The sequence below is a fragment of the Perna viridis genome, chromosome 1 (genome assembly GCF_037379345.1).
Source record: "Perna viridis isolate PV_CMFRI_1.1 ecotype Kerala chromosome 1, ASM3737934v1, whole genome shotgun sequence".
Lineage (NCBI taxonomy): Eukaryota > Metazoa > Mollusca > Bivalvia > Mytilida > Mytilidae > Perna > Perna viridis.
Window position 1 is genome coordinate 46,073,609 of NC_142445.1, and position 12,007 is coordinate 46,085,615.

Below are 12,007 nucleotides of genomic sequence, written 5' to 3' on the forward strand. Positions count from 1 at the left end.
TATTTTTCAGTTTCAGTAGAACCAAAGAAAATAAATTGAAACAATATTATTTTCTAGCATGTGTTTTTATATGATTGATTGATTGATTGATTGATTGTTGGGGATTAACGCCCGAGCAGCAATATTTCAGCTATAGTCAAGCTATGAACATGGAAGGGATGATAAAATGAACATGAAATGATGATGAAATGAAAAATGGGATGGGACACAAGGATACAGGGTCGACAAATTTTGATTGCCACTGGAAATAGGGAGAGGTGGGTAGGGTCGGGCAATTTAGCCTCCTGTGGCGCAGCCATGTGGTTCCAACTCTGGGAGAATATCACAGAAGGGTTCTTTCACGTACGAGGAACGTGGCATCTTTCCCAACACGTTCCTTCACTATGGTTTGCGGTCAGATTTTCCGTATTATGGCCTAACGACACCAGCATGGAACATGCCAGGGTTATTCCATTTCACTACCTGGGGCAAACAACCCAGTTGCTCTGTGGGCAGAGCGCTCTAGCCCCCGGATAGGGATCTGAGCACTATTTAGTCGCGGTATGTTATTACCGGAGAGAATATTCGGTTAAAAGAATGACAAACGCTACATACTTAAAAACACTGATGTTTCCTTCCTTGTATTGCACGTGATAGAATCTTTTAGCTCTCTATTTCGATAGTTTTGGTTTCTTTGAGTACTTTTTGTGTATATTTTTTAGATCTTCCTTTATACTTGATTCTAATGTTGCTGATGAGAGGTGATTCATTGAAACACGTGTACAGCATATTGAAATTTGCAATACGTAAATAATTGGTATTTTTGTATTGAATAAAATTATGGTCCACATTTTAAATGTTGCAAATCTCTTTTACTCTGGACTTGCTAGGTTTGTTTGGATAAATGGCAAGGTTCTTTACATTTGTCCTCAGTTTTGGACGTCATGCATATAAATTTTATAACAAACACTACTTGAGTAAAGACATTGAGTTGAATGTGTGATTGTCGCTGTAGAACACAAAATGGCGTCAATATATTTAGTAGTAGGAGGCAATATCTCCTTTCTGAAGTGTATATCTGTGTCAAGTATTGACCATATAAATAGAACATGCAAACATACATGATCAAGTACGTACATACTTGGCTTATATGCAGTTCACCATAATAAATGATGAATCATTCATTGGCAAGGAAAGGTCGATCTTAAATTACGTAGAAATGGAAGTGTCATTTTAAAGAAAACATTATCGTCAAAATAATTTCAAGACAAAGAAAAAGAATTTCATGTAAATGTATTGGTACATGATAATTACGAAGACAATTGTACTTTAAACTGTTAAAAAACTGTTTTCTTTATGATCCTTGATGAAAATTTAGAGGGATTGACGATAAGTGAAAGCTCGTTTAAAAAAAATACATCAACATAAATTAATTCAAGCTTATATATACAAAACATCGGAAAGATGTTCAATTTCTTTTTACTTTCTAACCTATCGACAGTCTGTGAAAGATAACGTCCAGTAGATAAGTCCCATATTTTATGGTCAATTTCGATTATCCTAATTTGATTTGTCTATTTTGGATAATTTTCCACCGTTTCCACATTATTTACTTTATTTACATCATGATACTTTATTGAATCGAATGATATCGCCCAAGTTTGAATTGTTTTTGATTGGACCCATCTGTGACTCGTGTCGTGGAACTGCGTTACTGATGCTTGACTATTACTGGAATATACTCATTTTCTATATGACGGGTGACGCTGGCGGAGCAGAACATGCTTACCCCTCAGAGGCACCTGATGTCAAACCCGGTTTTTATTTCAAGTGTTTGAGTTTCTTGTGTAACGTCTGGTTTCTCAGTTTCTCTTATCTTCAGTTTTTATATGTAAGCTATTTTACTCGGAATTTTTTAAGAAAGGTCGCCTGTTTGATTTTTGTTTTTGTTTGATTTTTGTTTGTTTGTTTGTTTTTGGTTTGTTTTCTTTTGTGTGTGTGTGTGTGTGTGTGTGTGTGTGTGTGTGTGTGTGTGTGTGTGTGTGTGTGTGTGTGTGTGTGTTGTTATATGTTTGTTCGTGTTTCATTTTTGTCTTTTTTTCCTTTGCTTCATTGTTTGTTGTTTATTTCGTTATTTATTTTATTTTACCATTCATTTCGCACATAACGAGTTTATCTTAGTATATCTACATCCAGTGATAAGTGTTGTTATGTCGTGTCAATGTATATTCAATATCAATAATAAGTAACAAATTACGGACTTCAAGTATATTTCTTGGTAGGTATTTCAAATAATATGTAATGTCCAGGCTTAGGCATTCAGTAATGATTTTTAAAGGCCATTTTACTAGAGTGATATTCTACTTAATCTGTATATTCATCCTATGTGCATACTATATTTTAAATTATATATATATATATATATATCAATTGTTAGAAAAGATTGTTAGGTATAGATAGATCGATTCACTCTATAAAATACAATAACTTTGGCGCAATTTTCGGTAACTGATTTACAACTTCTGAATAATATTTACATAAATAGAGATTTTTTATTTACTTAAATGTCATGAATTATACGCATATAAAATTGAAATATTCATCTCAAAAATCACTTCGATATATGGTACGAAAGATTTAAAAATTTCATACTTTTTTCTCTCTTCTCTCTAAAAGTCGTCGATAAATGGAACCAAAGAGTTAAAATTTCATTGTTCTTCTCTCTTCTCTCTCTTAGTCCCGATAAAAAAAGATTAAGCGAGCTTTTTTCAGTTGTTGAATAAATTTTTGTTTCGGTTTCTGTTTTCATTACTCCATCTCCTTTGCTTTGGCATCGTTCTAACCGTGATTTATGTATCGAATTCCTGACTGAAAACGGGTTTCAAAAACTGTTAAGTTTAGTTATGAAGACAAATAAACTTTTATTTGAAAATCATCTTCTTTTTGTTTTCCATTTATTTTGGAATAAATAATCAATGAATAATTTAATCATGTATAACCCACACATATTAGCATATGTTTGTCATAGAAAATACATGTATCTTAATTAAATCGAGAGGTATTCTTGTGTTGTTCACAAATAAGGTGTTTCTGTATACAGTGTGTAAGTGTACCATTTAGAAAGTATTTCATATGCTTGACAATGTTTGGGAACTATTTGCTTGAAATATATTGCAACTTACAAAGCTCCCTATTACTTGGTAATTTAAACAATGACCTTCCTTGTCAAACAACTAACGTTTCATTTCCATAAGGATCTGTTCATTTATACCTTGCAATGTTTTATTGAATGTAACAGTAAATGTATATTGAGATAGCGACAATTATGTAAAATTAAGAGTTTCACATTTTATAACACGTCTACATTGAATTGAATCAATCCAACTTTTTCATCAAATGATACATTTAACATTCATATTTTACACAAAATAAAGGAACAAACATACTATTATTTTTAGCCCTTTCTCCAAGCTCCCATTGCACCTTGCCTAATTACCAAGTAATTGGAAATTGATCATATTCGGAGTTGTTCATTTCATTACGTTCCTTGACATCAAAATGCAATTATGGTTCTTATCGTGTATTTTATTCCAATTGGTAAAACAGTTAAAAAGCAAATATATCTACCTTCAAAACAAAACGTAAAGGTAATCTTTCGTTCACAAATTGGTAGGATTTTTATATAATATGTAACTGCAACATTGTGAAAGTATATCATGTGATTGATGTTTTGTAACCGTTGTTTGCATCAGAAATGTACAACACACCTTTATAATCCGCACCTTATTGAATACAGTATGATTACCAAAGTGACATTTAAAAAAGAGGCGTTAACAAAAAATATAGTACCGAAATATTGAACGGAAGTTTCTTTGGCGACATTCCAGAGGGTGGGATTTAAAAATGTAAATATTACACACGATAGCCTCTGTATATAAAGTCAAGTTGCTGTCATACATTTTCATAACTAACTTTTACTTTATCTTCGAACTACAAGATATCTTCTTGTAAAATGGCTAGTTTACCACTAGGGTCTGATATCTACAAAACTGTTTTAAGTGGAATTGAAAATAAATGTACTGAAACTATCAAATGGAAAAATGATTCAGATGACAGCGATGACTGTTTTCCAGGTGAAATAAGGACTAAAACCATTCAAAGGACAGGAAAAAGAAACTCGTATAAACTAAATAGAGACAAACGCAATAAAAATAGAGTTCATTGGATTGATGAATGTGAGAATCTACCTCTTGCTTCGGACAAAAGATTCGAGTCTGACTCTGTTTCGAAAGTCAATTACAAGCCAATTCTGAAATGTCGTGCCAACTGTGTTATCATTATATCTGAATGAAAACTGACAAAACGACCTGAAAAAGGACAACGCGTCGAGTAAGGAAAAATGCCGTTCGAAAGAGGCAAAGCAGTGGAAAAAATAACTGGCCATGAAAAAGAAAAAGTTTTACAATTCATATGTTGGGGAATGTTATATCAACTGAAATGTAGAGAATGAAAGACAAAAATACGGTATACATGCATAATGTCAGACTACATTACCTGAAAGATTACGAGGTTTATAGCTGCAATTTCATTGACTATACATGGTCTCATGATCATATGTGTTCTAATGTGCAATAGTTTACAGATTGTTTTATACTTATTTATTCTATTCAATAAAAAATGATTATTAATCGACTTGATTCTGTTTGTTGAATTGACTTCCTATTTTATTACTGCTCTATTTGACAATTAAATTTGCGATTATTTTGTAATCATTTGTCTTCCTTTGTCTTTTTTTATTCTTATTACTTTTGCTTTTTAATTAGGTTTTGTAATATTTAATCATTGAAGTATTTATCACAACTGATAAAACCTGCTACAGCATTAATTTAATCAGATATACTCTACATTTTGCCGCATAATTCTTTTTCCTTCTTTACGTTCTTTCCCAGTTCACGAAGTTGTAAGATCCGGTTGCGAGTTTTGCATTTTAGCGTAAAAACTATTTAGAAAAAGTATCCTTCAATTAAGTAAATGGAGTTATGATTATAAAGGCATTCATTTGGATCACTTTGTATTGGACATATACACTGTCATGACGAGCAACTGCTAGCTAACAAAGATGAAAACCATTAACGAAAAATGAACACACAAAATACTGCATTCTTCATTCTGTTGTAACTTGTGGCTTATTTCGTTTCATTTCGTTCTAGCAATGACTGGTTGTTTTGTATTATTGTATCAAAGATCAACGATGGTATTCACCAACCCAGTAATTAGACTTGTCTGTCCACGAATCATTTTATATATCATTTACCGAAATTTGCAGTATTACAAATTCTGAAGCTCATAAAACACCGAGGCTTCATTGCTTGCATTGTACATGGCAGAACCTTTGGATTCTAGATTTGGTTTTCTATTTTGATACCTTTGGATTTGAGAACTTTTTTGTATATAATTTTTGGGGATGTAGATTTTCCTTTGTATTTGACTGTAATGTTGGTGATGAAAGGTTACTCCTTGAAACACATGAACAGCATATCGAAATTTGTAATATTGTATTACTGGTATTTTTGTATTGCCTTGTATTAAAAGGACGTGAAAAGTAACATATCTAGTTTACACAAACTTCATAAAGTCAATGACTGAATCTGGTCTTTCCAGATTTGGTATCACCTTGAACACATGAGAATCAACACAGGAAAAACCATGATTAGAAAAATGAAACATGAAAATCGTGGAATATATTTAAATAATGAACCTTTCTTCATTTAAGTATCAATATTTGTCACATTAAACTCAGATCGTGTCAATAAAAAATTACCATGAATGAAATCCTATTTTAACATCCATTTGCATAATGAGCCATTCACACGAAGTGATAAATCTTTATTAAATCCCGTAGTAGAGTAAATCAAGCATATGATTTCCGAATATGGTTGTAAATATTACTGAACAGATCAATTTTTCCTTATTTACTTATCTTCTTGCATGTCTAGATCTACATAAAAGGCTGTGATCAGCTGCCTTCAAATATGTCTGTCCTTATCTGTGATTCTCATCTCTTTCAACTCTCCTTTCATCATTCTCATCCAGGTTCCTTTAGGTCTTCCTCTTATCTTTACTGAGGACGCTTAATGAAATATATTTTTTTCTAAATAGTTCACAGTTATTCTGCTCTTACTGGTCTAAGATATGGCAATTCCAGCACATTTGAGATACGAACCAATTTACCAAAGACACCACAAACTTTTTTGCCACCCGTTTTGCATTTAGACGAGGCTCGTAGTACCGTAGTACCGTAAGTGATAGTTTCGTATCTTTGATATAATAAAATAATATTCTATCTGAATTTTAATACTAGTAATCTGTTGTCTTTTTGGTTATTCGCTGAGGAAAATTATCTCGTTTTTTCAGTCAAAGCTAAAGTAGTTAGCATGCAAAAATATCATGTATATCAAAGCTGGAAAACTATTCAAATTATAATGCTTTGATGAAAGTAATGTTACTGCTTTCGCCTTTTACTACCTTCTAGTGGCATTAATCTTCATGTTGACGGCTCAATAACGCAATTGAATGTCAGTAAAAATATATTTTATTGAGCATCATTTCATGTAATACATTGAAAAGACATCATGATATATATCTAATAGTACATAGTGTTCCAAGGTAAATGTTCTGATAAAATAAAGTTGAGTTTCCTTTCCAAAACGATCAAAGATGGAGGAAACATAGACATAAGATTAATTTCGGTAAGGGAGTACCTTGTGAAAAGAAATTTTTGACATTTTGAAACTCAACTCATATCAATGTATGGCGAACTTCCTTTATTTATTCAGATGGTCTATAGAGTACAAAAATGAGGCAAATTATTATCTTAACGTGTAAAATTTGTATCTGTATATTTTGTGGACCATCGACCTCTTTTAAATCCTTCTATTACTATCCAACTTTATTAGTTATGACAAGACATTTAAGGCGTTTGTCCGCTTAGGCTTTAAACCACACGATTAATAACAACTTTTAAAAGAAGTGGGCCGTGTAAGATAAATATTACTTTGTTAAATTGTAATATTAATGAACTAATAGTGGCGTTTGCATTTCTTGGTACCATTATCGAATTATGCCTCTTTCAGACATGTATCCTATTCTAATCGAATATTGTTTGGTGGTATCAACACATACTTTACTACAATTGATTTTGTACAATATCCTAAGCTGCTTATAGGCAGATATGCAGGATAAAGAACCACTTAAAGCATTTCAGACGCTTGTACATTGATTATACAGACAATTTTGAAGTTCCTGATGATTCGTAGCTCAATTTATAAGTTTTTATAACTTTTCTCAATGTCGAGAACTGGTTAAACAATTTGTTTGAAACAAATTCAAAATTGATATCGTGTTTTTTATTATAAAAGCAAAATTCTACCTGTCAATTACTTAAAGAAAGGGGAAAATGGAACCCGGATTGAAACGGTTATCAAAGGAACACCATCCAGAAATAAAGAAAAGACACTGAAAATACTGATGGAGCAAAGAACATGGAATGACAAAAATAACGCCCACATAGAAACAAGTAAATAAGCAACTCGGAATCCACTTAAAACAAAATGTATGGATGTAATTCTGTTATAAATCGGTATCTAGAACAGATAAAGATTTATTGTAAAGTTTGGCTTGCAATTGTTTCAAGATCTAAGAATCTTATATACTCAAGGATGAGTTTAAGGTTTACTTCAGGATACTATTTTGTATTTTTTTTCTTCATTTTTTCCAACACAAATAGGAAAGGATGAAGATTAATGAGAGGCTAAAGATTAGAAGATTCCGAGCTTTTAAAGAATATTTAATTGTTACAATCCTTTTTAAATAATATTTAAATTCACGATGGAAATTTTATCTTTTGTAGTTTGTTAGATGCTTTTAGACTGATTAGATTACATTACATTAAAGAGCATACTATAGAGGTATGCTGTTGCCTGTTTAAGTCAATGAAAGAACATAGTTATTTTGTAGATAATAAGCTTCTAAACAGCATTGAAATAATATCAAACGGCAAAAAGTATTATTCTGCAAAACAAAAGATGTTCTTTTATTGTTTTATTCATTGTCGGTAAACGAAATTATGTGTGAATATTTAAAGCAATACATTGTACTTTATTTAAACTAGAGCCTGACAGCTAGCAATTCAAAACATATCCAATGACTTTCCATTTAAACACATTCGTCAGGAAATTTGCGCACGTATATCTCATCAGCAAATGTAAAATTAGCAGTCCTTGAGTGAATTCATGAGTTGCATGACAATCAGGGAGTTGAGACACATCACAATAATCATTATTTAGGTAATTCTTGACAATCGCCAATATGGCTAAGACGAAAATAAATTAGACTTCAAATTCGCTATTAACAAAGTGCAACTTTTTGCATTAAAGTTGTACATTTCTGTTTATTTGCATGAACATTTTTGCCTGTTAGGTTTGATCTCAGTGTGTGTGTGTTTGTTTTGTTTGTTTTGATTTGTTGTATTTGGTTTATGCAAAGAAAAAGGCAGAAAAAAACACTTTTATTATTTTTACCCAAAACACCTTTCTCGTTCCTCTAGGAACATCATTAGACTGCAAATGTGATGCATGAAAATTTACTGAACTAAATCTTTGAAGAAACGTAGTTTTGAACTTTAATTTGTACAAATATACTCATGTCATTTTTATTATTTTTAATATCAAGAATTTCCAATAAGCATGTCAAGGATATAGAGAGTCAATTATTGAACCCACAAATGCATGTAGTCATAAATACAAAATGTTTCATTTGATTGTACCCTAACATAATGAACGTGACTAAATACACTAACTACTTTCCTTTAATGCAAGGACTTAAAATCTTATGGTTAATAATTTCTCGAATTTCATAAACTTATTGACATTTAAATGTCACCGATCATTTCTCTCTCTCTCTCTCTCTCTCTCTCTCTCTGAAAGAAATAAAACAAATACTATCAATATCAAAATAATTAGAGAAATAAACCGTTAAATATTAATTTTCAATACCATTGTTTGACTAACTTGTTTATGAGCTTACCTTCATTTCTACACGTAAACAGTTCAAAGCCAACACAGTCTATACTGAAAGGGAAATCATGTGTGTGAACAAGGAAAAGAAAATAATATAAAATAATATAAGAATAACCAGTAGACATAGATACGAAAAAAAAACAAGCACAAAAAAGAACATTACATGACCAAAATAACAAGTGTAAATTTAATAAAAGTAAAAAGTAAAAAAGCCAAAATATCATAAACTTTGTGCATAATGTTGCACCAAATACTAAAAGTGATCATAGGTGAGACTCGATACAATCTGTGAGTAGTACAAATGTGGAAACAAAAATAATTGGACGAGGAACTGGCCACATTACACAAACAATAAGAAACCGCATGCTGAAATGAACACCATGAGCTCATTTAAAAATCAATGGAGATACAGAAATGTAAGCAGTTTCTGCGCTTGTCATATATTCATTGCAGATGATTTTCAATAACAATCGATCAACCAATATACACAAAAAACTGCCAATCTATAGACTAATTTTAAGATGGTAACAGTTACTGAAAAAATGTATTATCTTTAATGCGATGTTATGCTTAAATTTTAACTTCCTTCATATGTGTAAATAAATTTTTGTAACAGAAAAACAATGACAATATCTTGCCGGGGTACATAGTGAATTTGAGATTATACAATCTTCTTATTCAATTCTTAAAACATTACTACAAATTGAAAAAAAAGTAAAAAAAAAAAAAACAGACAAGCATATTAAATTAACATTGATTTTGAATCGTTCATGCTAACATCCGATCACTAAAGTAACATATAAGCGTTTCGTATGAAACGAAATTAATCATACGTTATCTCTGAGTACATCTTGGTAATGTTGACGCTTTCATATGTTTAAACAGAGTAGTGTTTTGTGTAATTTGTTTTGTTTTCTGTTTGGGTTTGGTTAACCTTGTTGCTTGTTTATCTTATGTAAAATGTCTTTATTTCTCTGTTATATTTTTTTTAGTAAACTCGAGATAACAAATGTTTTGTTAAGTAAAAAAGTACGGCTATTTCAAGCTTTTAGTGTAAATATTATTCGACCAGACCAAAAACCATAAAAGAGCGTTCTATAGGTGCCAATGTTTACGTTAAATTACACCTGTAAAAACCGGGGGTGTCACAAAGCAACACCGGCGTTGAAGTCGTAAATATTGATAAAACTGTTTTGTTTAAATCAAAACTTCCTTTTCCGTGGATTGAGTATTTACTAAAAGAAAGAATATACAGAACAAAAAAATATGTCGTAAACACCAGTGACATGCAATTCAAGAGCAAATAGTTACAGACAAAAACAACATAAACTGTATTAAGATCAAAATCTTGTATCAAAAGGTTATATAATTTAAACAAACAACGCTGAACAAAATTATTCCATAGCAGGAAACCTATATCTTACAAATTTATTCAACTCAATAAACCATTCATTGTTCACTCGTAAGAATGGTGACTAATCTTAAATCTTGTTAATGATTAGAAATCATGAGGACACTGCCAAGCAGTACATTTTTGTTTTAAATTGAACTGTAAATTACTTTAATAAATACACGTATTACAGTTTCGAGATAAACAGTTGATGTTGGATAACTGCTGTCATCATAAATTGAAACTGTATGATGAATTTTTTTAAACACCAAGTTATTTTAGCATAGCCAATGGCCGCAGTTCAAGATTATGCATACGCGTAGAAAAATAAAGAAGGAACATGAACTAGAACTTGCAGTATCAGGTTGGGTAAAAAGTATTTTAGCCATTGGAACAATGTCGCATTCGCAACCACAAACACTGCATAATCGACCTTCAGTATTCAAATACGAAAAAGCTGGAAAAAATTTTCTTCTCCTTTCATGAGGAATATGTTGTTGTCCCAGGCCTGCGGACAAAACCTGTAACAACATTGGTATTTTATTTTTATTTATTTAAGCGCATACATGCTGAGTAAAGGAACTAGGAATCAAAGAAAATCCAGATAATCCTACACACAAACGCAGTACATTCGACAATGATGAAATCCTAGCTAACCACAAACCTTTATGACCTCGTTGAATATTCCTTCAAAAAGCCTAAAGACTTACTTTATTTCTATTGGATTCTAAGAACTACATCAAAATACATTCATAAAAGGTCAATAAGAATATTGTACTTGTTCAACAAAGACTGCTCAAGATTGTGTCCGCAGTGGAGGAGGGACATCAAAAATATTGTGAAACTGTTTACTCTCGTTGTAGCACTAACGATTCTCAAAAACTCTACAAAGGTTCCTTAATAATCTTTAATTTCACTCCTTCGTTGAATTTAATTCAGTTATAACTAAATTAATCTTTTCAACGTAAAATAAATTACCCACGATAAACTGAAAATCCCTCTAAAGGAAATCAACCACGCATTGAACTTCAAGAATGGCAATATTTTACAAATTTGTTGGTGTTTTTAAAACCTGCGATTCTACAAATGTTATCACTGCAAAGCCAAATAACAAAAACTGCTGTATAGAGCAACAGTTGATCAGTATGCTAGAGTTTCTCCTTTACAACATATTTATCGCTTTTGAAAGGACAAATTTTCAACAAATTATCGGCACTGATTGAGCTCCTTTTCCAGCCGATATGTTTCTTAATTGAACGCATGTACAGCATATTTTCAATATTTAAATATTAGAATGTTTGCATTCATATGAATGGAAGTCTCTTCAAAATGTTGTTAAATACAAGATGGTCAAAGAAGATACTCTATTTTCACATATCGATTTATCGACGATGCTCTATTTATTAATAATCCTAACTTTGGAGAATGACTTCTGTTTATTTATCCGTCAGAACTTGAAATATAAGGGACTACTTGAACAGCTCCCTCTCCGTCAATTTAAGACATTCAACTTAAATTCGACGATAATAATAGTCTCTGTACAAAGGTATATGACAAACGA

General features: G+C 31.5%; 1 long non-coding RNA gene across 1 annotated transcript; it reads right to left on the bottom strand.

Annotated features, from left to right (window-relative positions):
- Positions 1-2,010: 2,010 nt before the first annotated feature.
- LOC148629009 (uncharacterized) lies at positions 2,011-3,861 on the bottom strand. The gene is made up of 2 exons (XR_015914757.1): positions 3,607-3,861; positions 2,011-2,847 (listed from the first exon to the last, which is right to left on the bottom strand). It is a non-coding gene; the product is annotated as an uncharacterized LOC148629009 (long non-coding RNA).
- Between the last annotated feature and the right edge of the window lie 8,146 nt (positions 3,862-12,007).